A 19254-nucleotide genomic window follows, 5' to 3' on the forward strand; every position below is an offset into this window, starting at 1 on the left:
AGAATAAAATTTGATTATCTCATATATTATTGTGATTTGTCTATTTTTTCACGATAGCGATCTATAATTCATATAATATACACGGTGTACTTTCATAAAATAATCTAGCCCACCTGTCGCACTATATATATACTGTTTTTAAATTAATGATGTCATGATTTCATTTCGAATGATTTTTTTCAAAATATTTTTTTCTCCTAAATTTGAAAATAACTTATGTATGAAGATCCAGTGAACAACATTTTGTTCTTTACCGTTCATATTATAAAATTTCGTATAAGATAAAACGCAATATTTTAATATAAAATTCATTCGTTCAATAAATAAATGTAAAACTCTAGTTTTGATTCTTGCTGAACTAATAATAAAAAACTAGAAATAATATAATTGCATAACATATTTATTATCTAAAATTTACTAAGATTTAACGTAATTGAATCAAGTGCATCACAAAATGGTATTTTTTTGTTTAAATAATTAAAAAACAGTCATGGATGAGTTTAAAACATAAATAATTAATTTGATACGTTATGATTATTTCATATAAAATTAATTACTGGTATGTTAAAATATCAAAAAAATCAAAAATATAAATATTGTTATTATTTCCACTTATACATGTATCTACATATTTTTTCTGTAAAATTAATGCTATTGACTAAATAGCATAGCAACAATAAAGATTTTTCCCAAAAAATAAACATTATGTTTATTTTATTTATGTATTATTTGAAAATCCATAATAATTATTCAAAGTATGATTGCGGCGAAAAAGTATTTGTTTTAACAGACATTCATACGAATGCATTATACTACGTCTTGTTTGCATTATCGACAAATGGTAAAAATTCAGAAAGATGCCATTAAAAACGTCTATGTTTATCACATCGTCACGTCTATGTACACACACACACACTCATACATACATATATATATATATATATATATATATATATAATTATTAGGAAAGTTGAGATATTAATTGGTGTATCATATTTGTTTGGTGTACGCACTGAAGATGGGCCAAATCAGTTCCCGAAACGTTTGACAATAAAGACATCTTTCTTCTGGCGTTTTTTTCATATCATCAACTGTTTTATATTTGATTAAACCTTGGAAGTTTGATATTAAATAATGATATTACACCAATGTCAGTATCCTGATATGCAGGTCATGCTAAATCCAGTATAATTGATTTTTCTAATGAGTTATTATTGTGAACATGTTCAAAGAAACAACAAGTCCTCTAAAATTTATATAATCTAAAACATTTATTCTGTAATAAATATAAATTAATTATTCTTCATATAATTTGATGTGTACTCACGCATTCTTCTTTCTTTCCATTATTTGAATATATTTTATATTTTGCACATTTTTTCACTAATAGCATTTCATTTTAAGGGTACATTTTCGTAAATAACTTTTCTTCACCATCAATTGAAATTTTCTCCTCACAATTCGAATAAATATCGCTAAAAGCATTTATCTCCGACGTGCCAGCCTTGCCGTCAATTTTAACACTACACGTTGAGTTATGATCTCCCAAATGTACCTAAATAAACTGATATTACTGAACTTTAAGCCGTTGTCGCACGAGAGATGTTAAACGGATCGATATGAAGTTTATTTTGAATTCAAATTTACTAATTCCAATTTATTTAGATGCAATTATCAATTCTGGATAAAGTATTTGGATATAGTGTTTCTTAAAAATATATCTAATGAACCCTGAAAGTTTCTACACATTCAAGGTTTCAACAAAAATTCCGCATATTACTTTTTTAGGTCATAATTAGTTTTAAGGCAAAATGGACTAAAAACTAGTGGTGTACGGCATCGTTCCTCAAGGCAAATTGCTGGAACCCAATCCCTTACCAGAATTAAATATTCGAGGGAAAAAAATCAGCAAAGAATAAATATTGATTAATGATTAATAACAATTATTTCAAATATTTTCAAAGAGATTATTATAATTACTATGTATTTATTCGTTCATATAATGTACAGATCTTATCACTCAAAAGACATAAAACAGTTCACATTAAGAAGAGATATGCCGAATGAATCCAACTGAGGACATATTTCTTACGAGTAGAATAACGCATATGAAATATATACATTTTTAAACTGAATTGCAAAATTAAAATTGTTTATTAGAAGTATATTATTGAGCTTTACAACTTCGAAATATTTTCAAATTAAAAAAAAAAAAAAAAATTGGAAATAAAAAAAAATCCCAAAAGCAATCGTTTCAAGCAGAAAGTTTTTTGAATCATTTATATCAAGTGCTTAGTTTTCTTAAAAACCGACGTTTTTTGCATATTTAGCTCGGTTTCTCCAAAACGACTGGACCTGCGTTTGCCAAAAACTAATGAGCACATATCAATAGGAATCGAATACTTTTTGAGCCATTCAAATCGGTAGATCCGTGCACGCGAAAACGTGGACGAAAAATTGTATCCACACATACATACACACACAAACATCCGTTTTTTCGATTTTTGGACGATTCCCTATAGGAAGTTAATAAATATTAATTTTCCATGAAGTTCACTCATATGTTATTATGCCACATCACAAAGTTGTAGTTATGATAATATTGTTTTTGTGATATTCATGTGTTTCTAAATTATGTTTTCTATTTAAATCGCCTGACTGCAATGTCTTAGGTCAGTACTTAGTATTATTTTGTATGAAAACTGCTACGCAACATAAACTTGTCATAACGTTCTATTTCACAGTCTATTTTACGACAATATTGACCCCATATTTTGTATCATTTAAAAGCATTTATCGAAGTTTATATAGACATTTTAGTAAAAAGTAATTATTATGAAGTTTCAAGAGTAAATTCTTGCAAAATATCATCATTCAATAATAAAATTTTTGGTTCGATCAAGTTCATGGAATGTAGAGAAAATTATACTGTATATTTGACAAAACAATAACTTGGTCCTACCTGAATGCACAAAGTCAATTTCATTGAATCTTGTTTTTAATTTTCTGTAAGAGTTCAACTTCTACAGTTAAAATTTTTTCTGCAAAATTCTTCCTAATTAAAGCTTCTTATAGATAAAAAATTGTATAGCTCATGAATTTTTAATGAGGTGCCTCTAATTTAATTTTTTATCCAAACAAAATTCTGCAAGTTTATTAAATTATCAAGAGCTCTTCTGTAGTCATCGATACCGATGTGCAATTTTCTGTTTTCAATGTATTTGAATCAATTTTACCTCTGAATTTATTTGCCGAAGAATGATATTTATAACATCTATGAAATCTATAACTCGTATGAAATCCATAAATCTATAGTGTGAAAAGACTGATAACCATATTGATTACCAAACGATCACTTTAAAGAGGTGCGAAATAAGTGCCAATTAGTAAGTTTGACAGATTGTAAAGAACGATCTGAAAATTATCATAAATCATAAACGAAAATAGACCTTAAAAGAATTTCTTGGTACATTTCAAGTTACATTGAACAAATGCCTAAGCCATATCCCATATGGCATATGCAATGATGCACCGCAAAATATGTATCTTTGCCAACACATCAAATCTTTAATACTTCTGACATGTGTATTGCACACGTTTCTCATTTATGATCTATAATTGATCATATCTTGAAATTGATAACATTGCGGATTAATGTTTTCTTCTACATTATTATTAAATCCAGAAAACTATTATTCAAAATTTGTTATAGTTATTTAATTGAGTTAGTGCTGTTTACTCGAAATGTTTATAAAATAAACTATATTTTAAGTATTTTCTTTTTAATTTTAAACATTTTTTCAATGGGATAGGGCTGGGCACCCAAGTTCGATTTGACTTTGAGCAATTATATTGTGAGAACTAAAACAATTATATCACGATAAAAAACACAAACAGCTTTCTGACAAGGTTCAGCAAAAATCCCAACTCGTTTTTTGCTGTTTTCCCAAATATTGTCAACTTTACCTCATGCGCGGTGAAGTGAAACAGCAGCCAGGAGCAAACACGTCTAATGTCTTTTTTAATTTTGTAGTATTTATTATGGTATTTTGTCAGAAATATTTAACAGAAAAGTTGGTACAATTAGTTATTTAATTTATCTCATATGAAATTGCCAGAGTAAAGGTTCTGTTGTACTTTTTTACCCTACCCACTTATAAGCTTTTATAGAACTTATATAAAAAAACTGTTCAATTTTTAACTTATAATTAATAATATTATCTTTTATAACAATTAAATAACGTATACTTAAAAATTATGTTTCAATCTTGTAAATTAAATAACAGTACTCATGACGAAAAAAACTATTAGGTGCTCAACTAAGTTCTCGCTGTTTTTCGATGAAAATGTAACTTTATTATATAAAAACTCTTACATCTGATTCATTCAAAGTATTGCCGATCGCCAGACACGTCTTTTGCCCATCTTTCTGGCAGAGCTCGAATACCTTGACGCCAGAAGTGGTAGTCTTTTGAGGCTATCCACAAATCAAGTCATTTTCTGACATTTTCATATGAGTTGAACTGCTGATCAGCCAGGCCATTTGTCATCGAATGGAATAACGGGTGGCGGTATGAGTTTTCATTTGAGAGTTTCAAAGTAGGTTTTAACAGGCTTCGAAACGTGAGGCCACTCTGTGGAAACTCTACTCGTACTGTGGCCGTTTTTCGTGCAGTTCTCTGCTAAATTGCATCAATTGAGTTTGATACAGTTCTCCAGTGATGGTTTCGCTTGGTTTCAACAGCTCATAATAAATAACAAGGACCTGGTCCCACCATATGCAGAGCATAACCTTCGCAGTGAATATTCGGTCGAGCCGAGATTTTTTCCTCTTTGGATCGCTGTAATGTATTCATTTTTATCATCTATTACGATGTGATAAAGAACCCCTTCTTTTTTCGCCGCCGAAGCAGTTGTTCACGGGCGAAAATACGACGCACGACCCCTCTTGGCTTTAACTCACAAGGAACCTAAGTTTCTTGCTTCTGAATCATCCCCAACGCTTGGAAATGGCTTGATGGGTAACTTCTAATTCTGAAGCTTCTAATTCTGAAGATCTTTTTGAGTTTGGCACGAATCCTCTTCGAGCAAGGCCTTCACTTTGGCGTTTTTGAAGGTTTTAGCTTTCTTTTACGAGAGTGGTCGTCAACATCAAAATCACCATCTTTGAAGCGACGAAACCCCTCACGGCATGTTGTTTCGCTCAGACCAGCATTTCCGTAGCTCTCGATGCACTTGAGCTGCCGTTTTCTCGAATAGTAAAAGAAAATCAACACTTCCCGCAAATGACGATTGTTTGGCATAAAATTAGACATATTCACTTAACCAGAAGTATATAATGCAAAAACTAAATCACTTATGTGTCGCAGCAGTTTGTTTAAAATATGTCTAAGCTTGGTTCAACCGTTTTGGATTTTTCAAAATCGACCAACCCTTACTACTGGAGCCATATAATGACATACAGCGAGAACTTAGTAACGCTCCTAATAACAATGAGAGGAATATTTTTGTTGCAGATTTTCAAACGTGGTGGTTCGTCTCCTTATACTAGGTTAGACGTTAGACGAATTTTACAGAAATAGTGGAAAAACACATTTCTATAATTAAGATATAGCTGGAAATTTTATCGAACTATGTTGTTGATTTGAAATGTGTTTTCTTTATGCCCTGCCTTATCCTACTTCAAATTAGCATATTTAATCCAATAATTTTTGCTGCAATATGCGTAGAGGCTATTTTCACTTACAACTAGAAACAAATTGATTGATTTTACCAAATATAACTTTATGGTTGCAAGACCAATTTGCTTTACCAGTTGCACCACGAATGACCGGAAAAAACTAAGAAAGATTTTAATAACTGATTGAATAAAATGTAGATTAGAAAAGTGATTGTAGTATGATACGTGGTAATAAAACTATTGTTAACATTAAGAAAAGTATTTGATGTTAATAATTTGATTGTATGTTCTAATTCTGCTGACTAAGGTTTGCAATATCATTGCTTGGATTAACTTCATGAATTCAACATAAAAGTTTGATATTTTTAATGCAATATATGCAACATTTATGTATATATTTTATGAATATGAAATAATGTATATCAATCGATTGATTTCCACAAGTGCAGATCCTCATTTAAACACGAACGTCATTGACATTGAGATAAAAAAGTACATTTCACGATCTTTCAATTAATTAAATTAAAAACTGCCATTTCAAAAATTGATTGCCTTAAGTTGATTATGTCATACACTTTTTAATGCGTTGCAAAAATCTCAATGTATTAATTCTTAGATATAATTGTTAATAAAATACATGAATGTGAAATTTAATGTTTTGCATTATTTTTGTTATAGATATTTAAATTTTCGGTGCGATTAATAAATACATAGAACACACACCATGACACATGTAACCAAATATTTTTTTTTGCATAATTGAATTTTAAGCTATAGCAATAGCATTTAACAATAAACAGAAACAACATATAACTTGAAAAATTATTGTATAAAAATTCAAAGTAATTTAAAACTTATGCTGTTTTATGCTTCTTGTTCCTTGTTGTACCCGTTTATATTTCTTTTTTTCATGAACTGCAATGTCTATGAATAATAAATATGAGGCAAAAACCGTTGAAGGCTTTCGATTTATCTTAGTCATGCAAAATAAGGGCAAAAACAATTGAATGAAAAATAGAGTAGGTTGGTAGGGGGTAATTAACTTCTAGAAGGCAATTTATTGAAATGGCAATAAAAAAATTACATTTACATATCTTTACAAAGATTACAATGTGAGTGTATAATATGTATTTGAGGATCTGAATTGTTTTGTTTGAAAAAGGATCTGAAAAGTATATTTGAAAGAACTTTCGATTCATACTGGCTACGTGGAACCCACTGATTTTTGGTGAAAACACGCTCTGTGGTGTGGAATAGGGTTTCTACAAAAACCGACATTTCAGAAAACCCATTTTCAAATTTTAATTTTACCGGAATATATTTAAATCAATATATATATTAGACAAAAGTTAACACAAAACTTTTCTTGGAGCCATAACAGACCGATACGATTCAAAATGTTTCCAACCGAAATGATTATAAGAATCAAAACGGTTGCATCTATCTTTTATATTTGGCTATTTTTGCCATTTTCCATTTATAATTTAAAACTGACTTTTTTTTACTAAAAAAAACGGTTTTCGATTTCCATAATTTTCCTAAAAAAAACGGTTTTTAAAACCTAATGCGAAGGAAATGCTAAAAGATGCTATAATTAATAAAATAGGGTTGGGCGGAGCACAAAAATCCAATTCGACTTTAAGCAATTATATTATAAAACCCAAACCAATTATATCATAACAACTAACATATATCAAACTAACAACAATCTGACTATGTTATGTAAAATCTGCAGCTAATTCATCATTGTATTTTTGTTGCTGTTTTTCAAAAACTTGCAACCTGGTCCTTTATACCCAATAGGCAGTGTAAAATAGTACGACCAGAGCGCAAACAAGTCTAATATTTTGTTTTCAGTTTTAATTTTTAAGTTATGGGTTCATATTTCACAGAGACTGTTACAGAAAAATTGAAGGAATACTTGAAATCAGCGTGCAATTCTAAGTAGATTTTAAAAAAAAGTACAATGAAAAAATAAAATTGCTATAGTTTTTGTCATGCAGTGTTTTTAAATATTGTGGTTAAAAATCAAGTAAAGTTATACTTGTCTCTGAGATATTGTTGGTGACCCCACTCAACCCTATGTATATATATATATATATATATATATATATGTTTAATTTGAGTTTAATAATCGGGCGTAACATCAATAAAAATAGTATGAGTTTTTTTTTAAAAATTTATTTATTTAAAATCCATACGTTTCGGCTAGCATCTTAGCCATCATTCAGTGGTAATCAAGTTAACTATAAAAATTGAAACTAAATAAATTATATGAAAGGAAATTTGGTGGAAAAACAATAATAATAATAATAGTAATAAAACACTTACAATTTTGTATCCTAATATAGCATATGAAACCATTATTAATCCATGGTATGAGTATATCTTCTATATATATAAAAATAAGTCGGGTTTTCCTTCCTGACGAAATAACTCCAGAACGCACGAACCGATTTCGACAATTTTGCATTCGTTGGAAAGGTCTCGGGCTCCGCAAGGTTTATAGCTAAGAAAATTAGTTGTGCATGGCATCGTGCCTTAATGCAAGCTGCTGGAACTTCACGCACCGTAATTAAAAAATCGAGTAATGACATTAGTGAGAATTATCAGAATTATGCTTGGTTAAGTCAACGAGCAATTCTTGCCAAAGAATAATGATGTACACGCCCTGAATTTCACCATTCAATAAAAAATTGCTGGCGATTTGGTGACATACCAATGATTCTGACTGGTCTTCCGTTTGACTTCAAACGATTGCAATATCCAGTTCGCCTTGCATTCGCAATAACAAGTCGCAAGGCCAATCGCTTAGTGTTTGCGGGATAAATTCAGAAAATTATTGTTTTTTAAATGGGCAGTTATACGTTGCCTGTTCACGAATTGGAAAACCATCCGCTTTGTTTGTGTTAACGTCAGACCAAAAAACAAAAAATGTGGTTTACCAAAGAGCACTTCAATGAAACGGATAATTTGCGGATTCACTTTCATTTACTTAGAGAAGTTCAACTAAAAAACACTTTATTTTTGTAATCGAAATAAATTTATTACTGTTGTATAATAAAATCAAATTTTTCCTTTTCAAATATAAAACAAACAAAAAATTTCTTCATCTTTCTCACGAAACCATCTGGTGGCGAAACGGAGTTCGTCGGGTTTGCTAGTATATATATATATATATATATAATAAAAGTGAACATAGCAGAACAGAGGCGTGATTGTGACAGTTTAATTCAGATCGGTCTTCTGAACGTACCGGAACGGAAAATAAGTATATGAAAGAAAAACATAATACAACATGCATTAATATCAAATATCTTGAGAAAGGTGCCAGCATCATGATTGTGAAAAATTATCTCAACACACCCTTTCTCTTGTACAAGTACTATATTCAGTATTATTAGCTAAACTGTTTTTATCTATGTTTTATAATTTGTTAAGAAAGGTCGTAATTAAATTTGCAGATATTAATTACGAGCTAATTGTGACAAAACGCTAATAAAGAAAAATTATAAAGACTCTTTCAACTAATAGCTTTTAATATTTTCAAATTGATGCACTCGTCTATTTTTAAATAAATATAAATTTTTAAATTTAAACAAAAGGCAAAGGGAAATTGGGCTTGCGAAAATATGAACTAAAAGCAAAATTGAGTTTATATAAACATTCTTATACACCTATAAAATTTTCTTTTAATGTCGATTCAGCATTACTTGAAACGGCAAGAAATCATAAAATTAGCAAATGGGCTTACATAGAGTGGCCATACGTCCCGGTTTGGCAGGGACAGTCCCGAATTTCCACCTCGTGTCCCGGGTTTTGGTAAAAGTAATATTTGTCGCGGATTTATATCTTTTGTTCCAGATTGATCAAGGATTTCAAAAAGAATAGGTTAAAATTATTTTTTTGCAATTACTTGATAATGAAATTATAACTATATCATCAGTTATCTGAAAATGATATATGCTTAAGCAATTGATATATAGATATATGCGATGAAAATACTTATATAATATAATGCGTTATAAATGAGAAATATGCCGAATACAAAATTCCAAAGGCGGGTTAAAATAGTCTCTCATATTAATAAATTCGAACATTTATTTTTAATTTCACAAAAATTTAAAAAAAATATGAAAACTTATGAACAAGTACTCATTTTTTCAAGTTCATTATGAAGAAATTTGAATTTTATTTATTTCCCGAATTTTATTGCCATACCGGTTTTGACTTAAAAAAATATGGTCACCTTACTTTCAGGCCAAAATTACTTCGAAACTACTCCTCGAACATGATGAATTGGAAAAGTTATGATAAAACATATATATTAAGGTCAATAGATATTTAATATATAGGGAAGGTAGGGGCTATATGTAACGGGGGTAACTAGTAACAGGCGTTTTTCAATAGGATCTTAAAAGATATCAGAAGATTTTTTTGTCTTGATTGGATATGTAAACCGTCCTGCATATTGCCATGGCTACTATATAAAATAATATAAAATGAATTTATCATGAATTATCGATTTGAGTCATTACCATCTACTAATTTTAAATTTTATTTATCTTATTTTGTTTCAAATTCATCAATCTTTGATATTGTGCAACAATTTTTGTGATATTTAAACAGTGTTTAAATAGTTAAAGTGATTAATGTGAAAAATTACACCTGGGGTTAGTTGAAACAAAACCTTGGGGAAAATTATACCGTATAAAAATTATATACAGATTTAAGTAAAAAAAATAGGTGGAATTTATAGTTTGTAAGAGGTGGGCAAATATAAATTGTGTTACATAGGACACTATATTTTATTTGTATTATGATAATAATTGTAGTTTACGTTAAATTGTGATAGAAATTTGTATTATAGTAAAAATTATATATTTTATTTATATTATTTCTCATAGTTTGCGTTGATTTATGAAAAATTACATAAAAAACAAGTCAATTTTCTAATAATTCTAATAAATGAAGATTAAAATATCAGAGGCATTATTATCGTTATTTGTCGTTACTATAGTTGCTATATAGCTAACTGTTGCAACTAGCCCCAAACACGAGGTAAGTTGTTCTAAAAATGATTAATTATGAAATAATGAACAACAGTTGTAAACTTATTTGACTTGATTTGTTAGAAATAGTTACAGCAAATATTCATGTTTATTTTGTAGAAATATAATTAGTAGATTTTATGATATATTTGTTTGAAAAAACTTTTGCAAATAGCTTCTCTATTTCTTGATTGATATACTTTCAATTTATGCAATTATTTAAAACAAAAGGAATACAAAAAATAAGCCCATAGTCATTCTTGGAATGCAAAAGTTTACATTATTCAAATATATAATAAATTATATTATATTATGTGTTCAATATATTTCTTATCAATAAGAATATTTATATATGACATGTTACTACTTATTAATCAGCAAATACCAATGCACAAACAACATGAGCAATATGCAACTAATTAACCTTCCACGTGTTAAAATATTACATTATCGAAATTTCAGGAATAGTTTGTATCCCAATCGTACAAACATAATTTGTTTTATTATACCTATTAAAATTAAATATAAATTTCTCATTATTGACACTTATACCAGTTATTAATTATTGTCTATGCACTTTTTATGATAGTATATTAAAAATAACAGGTTATATATCAAATATGATTTTCTGTGCAGTTATAAATTTAAAAATATTTCAAAATATATATTTTTGTTGAACTATAGAACTTTAAGCGAAAAATTTATTTGCTATTGGTAATTAGTATAAATTATTCAAAATACATTTTAATGCATTGTGTAACTTATAAATGATTAAATTGAAATACAACGATTGGGCTGGGGATACAAAGGTCAATTGGACTTGACTTGAGTAGTTATATTGTGAAAACCAAACCAAATACATTGCAACAAATACTACTTATTGAAAAAACTTTTAGTGACTATATTTAGTACAACTTCCAGCTAATTCATCATTGCAGATTTGTGTACAAAAATTGATCAAAAACTAACAACTAAAAGACTAACAAATTGCCATTTTTCTCCCGATAGCAACGTCATAAGAATAAAGGTGATGGTTGGTTATATATATTTTTTCCTCTACTATCAAATACCGCTATTTGAATATTATCAACTTGTTTTTGAGATATCGGTGGTGGACCTTTTCACCCGCGGACTATTACGACGCGCTGTATCCTACAAACTATTATGCTTTCTTAATAACTCCCCACTTTCTTACTATTTATTTCTCCACAAATTCTTTGATTTTTTTTTTGTAGAACCTGATAAAATTTATTGAAATATAATATCACATAAAACTGTAATAACTGATTTTAATAAAACATTTTAATAAAATTCGCTACAACCATCAAACAATTGAGAAAATTAAATCATACATTTTGAAAAGCACGTGTGATTTGAGGTAGCAATCATAAATTTTATATAAAGAAAATACCACGTTATGAATGCTGTTGAAACTTTATTTTCATAATAAAATTCATATCTTCCATATTTTCAATTGTAATTCAATAATAATTATTGATAGTAATAAATAATGACGTTCAGAATAATATTATGAAGTTGTAACTCGGTATCTGACTAATGTGTTCCGGAACAAATAATCGGCTTGAATGTTTTTTGTTATTGCGAATTTGTAAAAATAAAATAAATTCTTGTAAGATAAGAAATAAAATGTTATCATTCCTTAACATAAATTACTAAAAATATTTTGGAGATATAGAGACAAAAGTGCAACAAGTGGCTACATTGCACAATATTAGTCTTTATCCAGTTAACTATAATTGAAGAGTATATTCGTTATACGCATAAAACTTTAATTATTGTCTTCCATATTCTCAAATTTCAATATATTTAGAATAATTTGAGGTATAAAATAATTAGCCAGAGAAGCATTTTACCCAGAAACAACATTTTACCTTTATTATGACTACACAAACAAAACCATCTTCGCAAATGAAAAAAATCGTGATTTTTTCACAATCCATACACTATTATTTCATGCATTTTGTTATTAGAAATAGAAGTGATTTTTTTATGTTTTCTCAAAGTGTTCATAAAGTTAAACTTTAAAATTTACGTGTTCGTAATTTTTTTACGATGTGTAATTTTAATGCCAAACATGATTATAAAGTCTACTATAAGTTTTGGTGAATTACAGAAAAAATCAAATATATTACGATTCTCTACCGACATTATATTTACCGTTATATATATGTATATAGTAAAAAGTATATAACTTTGAATTTTCAGCAAGCAACGCAAGTATGCCGGTGGCAATTAAAAATAATTAGATCGTTAACGCCACCGCCAGTTTTCGTGTAGTACACGAAATTTTACGCAAACATTATTTCAGCTGTGATTCAGAAAATTAATTTTCATAAATTCATGAAATTTCACACAATGAGAATAAATAATATTTCTCCAACGCAGTAACACCTCATTATCGAAACGAATGATGATTACAAAATTCGCATCCCAATTTTTTCTCTCTTACGCTTCGGCTTGTTTTTTATGAATAAATAAATAATGTATTAACTAATTTCTTTGGGACAATAAATTTATGTAAAGAATTATGAAATAAATTCTATGATATTATTAAGACTTAAATTTTTCGAGAAAATGATCAATTTCTAAGAATTGTTTCATTTCCCAATGCAAATTAAAACTGTCATATAAGTGAAGAAGTCATTCTATAATTATCCTGAGGGAAACATGATAATATTTTACCGAAATACCAGTTTAACGTTATATACAATGTTATATCTGCGATAAATGTACCTACCAATATATATTTTGCATTGGTTAAATAATGTATTTTGTAAAATTCTTTTAAAACTCAAAATAAGGCAATGGACTATTGTCCCTGGCGTCTTCATTTTAGGCCGCCTGTGAGTAAGAAGAACCACGTTACAAATTTTTGAAAAAACAGCAAAACTAGTGGTGCATGGCATCGTGTCTTAAAGCAAATTTCTAGAACTTCTTGTACCAACGGCATTTTTAACTTCCCATAAAAAATCGAAAATGAAAATGTTTATATATCTTTACGTTTCAAAGTTTTCTGAATATTCTGGCATACCTTAGAAAAAAATGGATGTATGTGTGTGTGTGTATGTGTGTGTGTGCGCGTATGTGTGTGTGTGTGCAAATACAAATTTTGTCGACGATTTCGAGAACACCGATCAACCGATTTGAATAATTCAAAGAACATTCGATTTACATTGATAAGGAGACGTGCTGATTAGTTTTTGCCGGAGGCAGGTCTAGCCGTTTCAAAGATACGGGGCAAAAATGCCAAAAATGGTAACTCAGTTTTTATATAGAACGGAGCGTCCGATTTTAATAATTCAAAAAACATTTTACTTGTATTGACAAGATGAATAATTGATCAAATTTTCATGAAGGCAGGTATAGCGGTTTCGGAGATCTAATGAAAAAAGTAAAAAAAATGCCATTTGGCGGTCAAAAATCATCATTAGACATATGCACATCAAATTATCTGATATTTTATAGAAATTTTAACAATAAGTATAAATTTTGTTTGAATTCCTATGGGTTTCGTACCAATGTTTATCCGTTAGACGGCGACGCGGCGCTTACGCGCTTTGACAATTCGTCTCTATGTAGGGAAAGCAGTACAATTGCTTTGAAAAAAAGTTCTGAATTTCCAAAATATGTTAAAATAAAGAAAACATTTTTTTTCAAGAAAAAACTTTTTTGTTTCTCAAAAATTTATTTTTTTCAAAAAGTTTTTAAAAAAATAATAATTTTTGGTACGGGAAGTTCCAGCAATTTTCCTTAAGGCACGATGACATGCGTGCCAATAGTTTAAAACTTTTTTTATTGGATCTCCGAAATCGATAAACCTGCCTTTCCCAAAATTCAAACAGTTCTGCGTTTTGTCAATACAAATGAAATATTTTTGGAAGAATTCTAATCTGACGCTCCGTTATCTTCAAAAACTAAATTACAATTTTTGGCTCTTTTTGCCCTGCGTCTTCAAAACGGCTGAACTTGCCTCAGCCGAAAATTAATCAGCACGTCTCCTTATCAATACGAACCAAATGTTTTTTGAATTATTGAAAACGGTTGATCCGTGTTCTCATAATAGTCGACAAAAATTTGTATCCGCACACACATACATACATCAATTTTTTCTAATGTGTTCAGAATCTTTTGAAACGTAAAGATATATAAAAAATTTTATTTGGGGATTAGTATAACTTATCCTACGCGAATTTAATAAAAATATGAAACCAGAGAAAAATATGAAAATATGAAACGTTATGACTTGAAAGCATTTCGAGTAACATGCATTTTGATTAGGTTTTCTGTGTATATATTTTGTTTCTTGTAAACAACTATACAGGTCATTGCCCAAATATAAGCATTATATTATTATTTACTTATCTATAAAATACTGAATGTTAATAAAATCAGAATGTGAGTCTAAAAATGAATTTATAATAAAAATAATATTGATTTTAAAACATTTAAAGCCATTTTAGATTATATATTTTGAATTTCTCGAACAATACGAGAGTTTCTACAACTTGCCTCAAGACACAATGTAATGCAACATTTCATTAACTTTCTGCCCTCTTTTGTTTAACGAATACCCTCTTTTACCATATATTTACAATGAAACATTAGGTTAACAAATTATTAATAATTATAAATGTGTAAATAATTTTTGCCTGTAGTATAAGACAAACAATCTAGTGATTTGCCAATAGATAAGTTAGTGGAAGCTAATTGTCTACGTACAAAAATCCACGACATCCACGTTATCATATCTTGAGAGCAAATCTATAATTCGAAAAGCACGAATCGTATATTTCCAGTTTTGATATATTTTTTTGTGAATAGTAAAAAAGCAAGCAATATAAAGACACATAAAATACTAACCATTCCATCACATGAATGCACCAGAAATAGTTTTAGTAATTTTTATTTACTATTATATTAATTTTATATCGAAAGACTGTTAAATTATCAATACATAGTGAGTGTTAAAATAGACTTTCCTAGGTACTTACAATTTAAAACTACCGATTAAACTGCTCTAATTTTTAAAAATTAATAATGCTAGAAAGCCGTCTTTTGTAACTTTTTTTAAATTTTTGTGTCTACATAGTACGTTGCTTGTGAAACAACTGATTGTTAAAGTTTGGCAATAATTTTTCTTTATTGCCAGTCGATATGCTATTTAACACGCATTAGGAGTTAATTAAACGTAACAGCTTAACACAGTGCGCCTTACTCTGGTCTAGTTAAGTACACAAATGTTCATTATATTCACATTATCGACTCGTCTAACTGGACTAATTTACTGTGAAACATGAAATTTGAATGTGTTTGCGAACGTCTAAATGATCTTGCATAATGCGAACAACGATACCATTACGAATTTGATCTAACGACGACGGCGACGAAAATCGATGGAAAAATAGTAATATATATCTACAAATATACACATATATATATATATATATATATATATATATATATATATGCATGTTATTACAGATTTCAGTCTGTTTTCAGGGTAGGGCGAGATACAAGGGTCCAATTTTACTTTGAGCAATTGTATTTCAAAAACCATACCAATTATATCAAAACAAATAACACATATCAAAGATATAACTATCGGACTTTATTTAGCAAAATTTCCATCTAATTTACAATTCATCATTGCAAATATATACTTTTCAAAAAATTGTCACCTGGTTCTTTTAACCTCATAGGCAAGGTTAAATGAGGCGGCTAAGGGTCCAACAGAACCAATGTCCTATTTTTAATTTTAAAATAAATTTCTTAAATATTAACCACATTATTCAACCAATTCAAAATATAAATTTCATGGATAAATTTTTTACAGAGATTACAGTGTATATAACCTTGATCTAGTATTTTGTCAAAATTATTAATCAGCAAAGTTACAATAATCATTTATTTAATCTATCTATTGTAAAATTGCTTGAACTGATTTACTTTTTTATTTACTATTTTATATTGTTTACACCTTTGTCAGGGTAAATGTTCAGTTGAGCTTCCTTACCCCATCCACATGTATGCTTTTATAGAAACAAACTGTTGAATCTAACTTTAAATTATCAATATGCATATGTATATATAAACAAATATATATATATATATATATATATATATATAAAGGGCAGAGAGATTTTCATGCATACAATCATCCTCCTAAACAACATAATTGATTTATTTTAATGGAACTTCTACTTAATTTGTATTCGTTTCGAGTATTTGGCTTTTGTATCAGAATTTGTATACTATATATATATATATATATATATATATATATAAGCAAATACATATACTAACGCATACTTTTATACACACATATAAGTACACATACACACACACGTATATACGTATTTTATATTTCATTTTATATACGTATATATAAAATGACACCAAGTAAAAAAGCTAAAGCAACTGTTCTGAATATTCAGAGCTTAGCCTCATAACAACTATGCACAGAAATATAGTATTTTACTTGAAAACACATTTAGTTTTAAATGTTTGAACTATTGATAGCTTGGTGTTAAATTTGACGTTAATTAGTGTAGTGTAGTATTAATTTGTATTTGTCTCTGTTCCACTAAGTGACGGTCTCGATGCAGATAGAAACGTATGAATTAATGATTTTTTGGTGTTATTGCCCGAATTAACACTTAATTTAATATATACTCACACCAAATTATATATATATATATATATGTATATATATGTCTATATTAAATATTATAATACTAAATTTTTTTGTAAATTATGATTGTCCAAGAAACACGGATACAACTAAAGTGTTAAAGTGTTAAAGTGTAAATTCCATTACAAAAGCCTATACTTGATATTCAAAACCTTAAGAATATATTTTTTCAACTATTTTAATATGTTATTTAAAATGTTATAACATAGTTTTACTGTTTTTACAAACTTATGTGGCACTAATTTAATTTAGATTGAAAAGTGGTCGATGATATATGATATAAATAATGCTCTACATATACGTATAATTCGCAAAGTATTACATTGATGTATGAAGTATAGTATTAATCATTTTGATTCATATATATATATACATATATATTTGAAGTATTTGCAACCCAATCGTCGAATTAAAAAACTGTAAAAATAGAAAATTCTATTAAACGTTTCGACACTTAATGTGTGTCATCATTCAGTAATCTAAAAAAACAAATTACATAAATAACAATAGTTGATATTAAATATTAAAATAATAAAATCTGTTCACACACACACTCACACATACTTTTTCCAAATTTGGTTTCATTCGATTCAGAGTGGCTTGAAACGTCAAAAAACATAAAATTAGCGAATAGGATTTTTTGATGAAAATATAAACTTCTCCTTCGAGAAGTTAAAAAAGAGGAAATTTCATACATACCAAAGCAAAAAGAACTAAAAAAAAATACTAAACTAAAATACTAGACTAGAAAAATTGATTGATAAATATAATGTTCATTTGCACAAGTCTAGTGTTTAATAAATTTTATATAACTTTTTTTTTAGTTTTTCCTGGTTTCATTACTGAATGATGACAAACATTAAGTGTCAAAAACGTTTAATAGAATTTAATAGAACGTTTAAACGTTTAATAGAAAGAGTTTTTCTATTTTAACCTTTTTTTAATTCGATGATTGGGCTGCAAAATACTTCAAATATATATCAACGTCGACAAAACTATCAACATATATATATATATATATATATATATATATATATATGTATGTATATATACCTAAATTCATCAATAGAATACCTTTGGACTCCGAATTGCAACACATAAAACCGTTAGCCGTCACGTACTTTTCTTAAACTGCTAAAAGCACTTCACTTACGGTCTTTGCATCACAAAAACACCACGCACATAAAAAAATCCACTAGGTCACTTCACATCATATAGTCCAGAAAAAACATCAAAACTTCGAAAAAATTGAATTTTCAGAATTCTTTTTACATTTTAATAAATTGAAAGTATTTTTTATTATTTAGGTGATTATTTCACGTTGACTCCATCTCACGGTGAGTATGCCTGAACGCATTCTGCGCTACAACTGATGCTACGCCGAGCTACGCGGCCACCTGCTCCCACTCACTTCGCAAGCGCGGCGTACAATATGTTGTTGATTTTCAAATGACGAGTTACGTACTCGCGAAATGTTTCTTACTAGCATTGGCAGAAAAAAAACAGTCGAATAATATTAGACGATTGTGAATTACAAGGTGCATGAATTAATAATAATATGCTAAACTCAATTTATTTTACAAGTACCTATAGAAATACATACAAAATATATAATGCGTTGAAGTTAAATACAATATTATTGACGATTGTTCAAACGCATAAATGAATAAGTTATAATTATTATTAATCTAGTGTGTTTATGCGTTTATTAACTTTCCATCAAATAAGTTAAGTAATCGGAAAAAAATAAAAAATAATTTTTTTTATGTATCTTTCCAATTCAAAGTCTTCTAAAGATTTTGGCATTCCTC

The 19254-nt window shown here is 28.5% G+C and overlaps 1 protein-coding gene across 1 annotated transcript in view; it reads right to left on the bottom strand.

Annotated features, from left to right (window-relative positions):
• LOC113371275 (adenylate cyclase type 8-like) overlaps positions 1-18580 on the bottom strand; it is a 76936-nt gene extending 58356 nt beyond the window's left edge. Inside the window, exon 1 of the mRNA XM_026611908.1 lies at positions 18518-18580. The gene's annotated coding sequence lies outside the window, so the exon portion shown is untranslated. The remainder of the gene's footprint in view (positions 1-18517) is intronic.
• Positions 18581-19254: the final 674 nt, after the last annotated feature.

Source organism: Ctenocephalides felis, unplaced genomic scaffold, assembly GCF_003426905.1.
Source record: "Ctenocephalides felis isolate EL2017-DRISC unplaced genomic scaffold, ASM342690v1 CF-g0.4_SCAFFOLD_01492, whole genome shotgun sequence".
In the NCBI taxonomy this organism is placed as follows: domain Eukaryota; kingdom Metazoa; phylum Arthropoda; class Insecta; order Siphonaptera; family Pulicidae; genus Ctenocephalides; species Ctenocephalides felis.